The following is a 6,167-nucleotide window of genomic DNA, read 5'->3' on the forward strand; positions in this document are numbered from 1 at the left end:
ACCTCCACTCATGGGGTGGCTGGTGACCCACCCTAGATGGGCTGGGGTGGCCGCGTGGCCACCTCTGGCCATATGGGGTGGCTTGCTGGCCACCCTAGAGGGGCTGGGGGTGGCGGCGAGCCACCCTCAGTCCTCTTGCAATTTCTTAAAAATAAAAAATAAAAAATGGAGAAACATATATAATCTGGTGTTTTCGTGCCTATTTGAAATGGTGCAATAATCTTAGGTGGCCTATTCTTATTGGTGGGCACATAAGGAGCTGGTTTACACCAGCTCCTTATAGAAGTTATCCTAATTAACAATATGTTATTATTATATATAACTAGAGAGTAGAAACTATATATGTATAATGTAAGCAAGTAGTAAGCCTAGTATACTATATATACTTACCATTCAATATAGCTATATTATTATATACTAACTATTAATAACTTTTATATATATATATATATATATATATATATATATATATATGCACTCACACACATTGATACATAAATTCATAGTGTTAAAGTATTATAATTAATATGTAATATTATATTTACCTTTTATTTTCTATTCAATAACAAGAAAAGGGTTATAAGGGATTGAACAACCATAAGCGGGTGGACACCCCTACAAAAAATCCCAAACAATAAAGGCAATATCTAGACGGATACAACCAGGAGGCAATGGATCCATTAGTAATCCCAAAGGGACCATAAATGATTAGGGCCTTTCTAAGAGCTATACAATGTTGTAACATGGTAAAAGGACACGATGAGGAGCCCTATATGGTAATGGAAACTACCACCATGAAGTCGTTGTTGAAGGAAAGGTACCACCAAGAGTTGAACAGGAAAACAGTAGCTTCAACCATGGTCTCGTTACATGTATCATTCTGATGAGATTCCTGATGGGAAAACAGTAGCTTCAGCTTCACTCCCGTCACATTCTCGTTTTAACATAGCTCCTAACGAGAAAACAGTAACTCCCGTTACATGTTACATTTTGATGCAGCTCCTAACAAGAAAACAGTAACTCCCCATTACATGTCCAATCTTGACAGCACTCCTAACGGGGAAACCAGTAACTCCCCATTACATGACTTGTTCTGACGGGAAAACAGTGACTTCTTCAGTCAGCCTCTCAGAGCTTACAACCTAATTCCCAAAGTTTTAAACACATAAAGAAGGACAACAACAACAACAAGGACATTACAAGATAAGTCATTGAATTAGGCCAACCTAAGAACTAACAAATACTTCAACCATTTATCTTCTGTTAGGATGACATCAAGTTATCATCTATACTTCAACTAAGAAGACATTAGACATCAAGTAAAACTAAGAAGACTTTTCACTTACAAGTGCACACCACCTCTTCAAGTGGGCTTCTGCAAACCTCATGTTTGGAAGCATTCCCAATACTTCAACCATTTTATCTTCTATTAGGATCAATAGTGGGAAGAATCCTCCTATTTCACGTTATGATTGTTGATTGATTGGATTATTGAAAGTTATCTTCAATTTAGGCTCTATTTGTTTCAACATAAAATATTTTTTGTGAGAAAAATATTTCCAATGAAATCATTTTTCAGAAAAAATAATTTCGCATAAAATATTTTTGGCATTTGGCTTATACGAAAAATAAGCAACGATGGAAAATGGCCGCTGACTTCCGACAGCTGATGAGTGCCAAATATTGCATATTTGAGCCCCTTAATTTACGTTTGTTAATCCTTTAACTGTGGCTTAATCTAATGTTTTGTGTTAGTTTTGTTTTTTTAGTGTTTTGTAGGTTGCTAAAGAAAACTACGCCTTTAAAAGGAAAAAATCCAAAGTTCGGAAGAAATCACACTTTGAGAAGACCTAGATAATGTGGTTAAATTTAACCAAATCAAGGAAATGATTAAATCGAAATTTCTCTAATTGGAGTCAAAATCGGTTTAGATTAAATTTCAGATTTTGCACACATCTCATTATTTTGATGATAATGTTTCGCTTAAGTATTGGATTGAGGTGAAACTAACGACATTGGAAAGCTAACTCAAAATGTTACAAATTATTGTGAAATATAATTTTCCTAATTCTGGACAAATCCTATTCTGATTTGTACTAGGATTGCTTCCTAATTTGACTAGGAGATTGAAGCACGATTTTTCTGGGATTCCTGTGGCTTCTAGGACTTTCTAAGCCCTATAAATAGACCTCTAAGCCTTCAAGAAAAATAGACAATTGGGATACACAGATTTTCTCTCTTTTTAGTTTAGTTTTTCTTTAGGTTTAGGTTTTATTTTCATGTGGAGTTAAATTCTCAACCAAGGCTGAGGATGAAGCTTCATCAATGAAGAGCAATATTGTGTTCATGTATGTTAATATTATCTAATTTTATTGAGTTTTTATTTCAATTGGTTTACTTTAAATCAATTTGTGGAGTGATTCTTGGATATCTTTTGTTATTCAAGGATACATTTGATGATTTAGGATAATTTCATATAATTGATTACTTGGTTTTTAATTCATAAAAGAATTGGATATCCCTTGTGATTTGTTGTAGGGATACAATTGATGTTTCGATTTAAATTAGATATCTTGCAATGATTTACGGATACACTTGATGATTTGATTTAAATTGGATTTCTTTTGTGATTTGTGTAAAAGAATTGATACATGAGATTCTTTTGATTAACTCTTTGAAGCGAAAGTAAAACCTACCTAAGATTTTATTATGAGAACTTTCGATAATATTGATGAACATGAAATGTGTTGCTATGATTTGGTGAGTATGGATTCCAAAACCTTAGTACTTCATCTTTTAATTATTTTTATCTTATTTAGTTTATGTTTTATTTTCAAAACCACAAATCAAATAATTGTTTTTCATAAACACAATTCCTTGTGGGTTCGACCTTGCACTTTCATCCCTATATTGCAAAACGATTCGTGCACTTGCGAGTACATTAAAGTTTTCACAACAACAACCTTCAGCGGAGGTACAGCGGTTCGAAATAATTGTTTACGAAATTTAAAAATGGAAGCCATTTTTGAAATTAAAGAAGCTTTTTTGGTCAATGTAAAAACATTTTCGATCACACTAAATACCAGAAAATAAGAAATATATTTTCTAAAAAATATTGTATGCCAAAACAAACAGAGCATCAATTTCTATGGCTCTTTTAAGAGTTTTGTTCACCTTTATAATATTACCGCAAAAAGGTCTTCGTCGTTCTTATCATATCATATCATCTCATATATATCTATATATATATATATATATAGATAAGCTAAATCACTCTCAGAAATGCCTTAATATTTAAACTGATTTTTTATGGCATAATTTTTGAACCGGTCTTTTAAGAGTGAACTGGTTTTCCAATAGTGAACTGGTCCTCGGCCTTGAGACTGGTTCGGCTGTGTTTTGGTCATAGGTTAGTTATAGGTTAGCAGATGCTGTGTTTTGGTTGATTTGATTTGTTGTTGATGACTGTATTTTTAGCTTCAGCTATGATTTACTTCAGAGTTTTTTGCTCTATTTGTAAGAGCTTTAGGCTCGCAACTTTTATCAATGAATGAGTATGATATGTTTGAAAAAAAAAAAAAAATAGTGAACCGGTCATTAAATTAGCTTAATTACAGACATTTAATTATATATCAATAATTTTCCTAATATGTGATTTTCATTAAATTCAAACTTTAAATGGCCAATATTAAGTATTATTAATGTCCAAATTAAATAAGGAAACAAATAATACAAATCAAATTATTATGTATTAATACTTTTAATCACTTTAATATTTTTAATTCAAATTTAGAAAATGTTAGAGAAGACGATTTTTTTTCTACATATACTTTGTGCATGTAATAATAGATAATTTAAAAAATAAGAATTATTTTTTTCTAAATAATAAGCCATTGAAAAACAATTTGATTAATAATAGATTATGTACAAAATAATAAGGCCTACAAAATAAAGATCTCTCAATTATTTTGGATTTTCTTTTCTCTCTCTCACCGATTTAACTTCTTTTTTTTTTTCCCTCTCTTCCCACGTCTCTCTCTCAACTCTTCAAATATAACAATCTAAAAAATCAACCTGAAGTAATTCTTCTACTTAATCTTTCATGTATATGTTTTTTATTTGAGAAAAACTACAACTTCAAGAATTAACTTCTTTTTTTTTTTTTTTTTTTCTCTCTCCACTCTTCAACAATAATAACCTAAAAATTCAATCCCGAAATAATTCTTATTCTTAACCTTTCAAAAAAAGCAATTTTTAAAAAAATCAATGTTTAAAAATCATACTTATTAAAACTGCAATCTCAAACGAACCCTTAATAAGAATAACACAACCCTCTCCAAACAAATATAATTGACTATTAACTGTATTGGTAGGCTGCGTATTTTTTTTCAGTTTGTTTTTTGATGAAAATTGCACCTTCTGAATTAAGATAATAAATTGTGTGGATTTTTAGTGGGCTAATGGTAGATTATAGTGTGTTTATTTGATTTTTGTGCCAAAAAAAGAATATAAACTCTTTAGAAACACTAAAGAGATAATTAAACATTGAACCTGAGATAATTTATCTAATCACATTAAATGCTGAGTGGACCACGCCTAATGAAGCGGAGGTCGCTAGTTCGAATTCCCCCTCCCCCTTCCCTTACGTGGACATGTAAAAAAAAAAAAAAAATGTTGAGTGCAATATTTTGTTTTATTAGATACTTATAAAATAAAAAGATTTTGTTTATTTTTGGACTGTATTTGATTCCGTCTAGGATTTCTATTTAATTGAAAGTTTTATTGCTTGGATTTATCTTTGTATATCTATTTATAAATTTTTCACGACAGTAAATTAATTATTTTTATGTTTGTTTCTCTAGAAAGTTTTTTTGTATTGAAATATAATAGGTATCTCACCAATAAGATTTTATCTTTTAATTCATTTGAATATTTTGTTGGATTTTTTTTTTTTCGTTTTCATGATTTACTTGAATTTTCTAGCATTTTTTGAAAGTATTGAAGAGATTTATTTGATTGCATAAATATTGAGTGAAATATGTGTTTTATTTTGAATTAAAAAGAAGAGAGAAAATTTTGATTATTGAGTGAAGATTTTATTTTGATTGTATCTTAGGCATTGTAAGGATGGAGCAGTATACTCCATCGGTTGATTTGTTTTAATGAGAAAGCAATGAATACTATTTCCAAAAAGAATGAATGATACATATTCTCTGTAAGATTTGGTTTATTTTACTCTGGATTTTTCTTTCTATTAATATTTTGATAATCAGAATTCAAGTTTTATTCTTTTTATTTTTTTTTCTTTTATACTTTTCATTAAGTACATGTTTGGTACACTTCAAAAAAGAAAAGATACATGTTCATTAATGTACTGGTGTATAACATTTAGTGTGCATTTTTCATTAAAAAATGGCTGATAGATTTTTGCACACACCTATTTTAACTTATAATGAATAGTAAGATGAGATGCTTTTAATTTTTTAAATTAAATTATAATGAAGAATCTCGCGCATAGCGCGGGTTATGTGCTAATATATATAAAAGCCGAATCACTCTCAGAAGTGCCTTAATATTGCGACATGTTGCGTGAACCCTTTCTTTTTTAAAGGATAAACCAATTTTTTAAGGCATAATTTTTGAACCGGTTTTTTTAAGACTGAATCGGTTTTTCAATAGTGAACCGGTCATTAAATTAGTTTAATTGAAGGCATTTAATTATATTTCAATAACTTTCCTTATATGTGATTTCAATAAATTCAAACTTTTAATGGACAATATTAAGTATTATTAATGTCCAAATCAAATAAGGAAACAAATAATACAAATTAAATTATGGGTTAAATACTTAAAAACCCCCTAGGGTTTGGACACTTTATTTTTTTCTCCTTAGGGTTTGATTTATATCACAGTACATGTAGTTTTCATAAAGACAAAATTAGTACCTCCATCCATCTGCCGTTAAAAAACTTAACGGAAATCCACGTCACTAACACGTGGATCAATTAAAAGTTGACACCTGACATAAGTGCCAAGTCATCACTGATGATTAGATATTACTCATGCCACCTAATTTAAAAAAATAAAACCTGATAACAAATTAAAAATACTGTTAAATAAGTATTGGGTTGGGTCATCGCCAGAGCAGGAGGTTGGGTTGGGTTTGG

The sequence above is a fragment of the Corylus avellana genome, chromosome ca7 (genome assembly GCF_901000735.1).
Source record: "Corylus avellana chromosome ca7, CavTom2PMs-1.0".
NCBI lineage: Eukaryota > Viridiplantae > Streptophyta > Magnoliopsida > Fagales > Betulaceae > Corylus > Corylus avellana.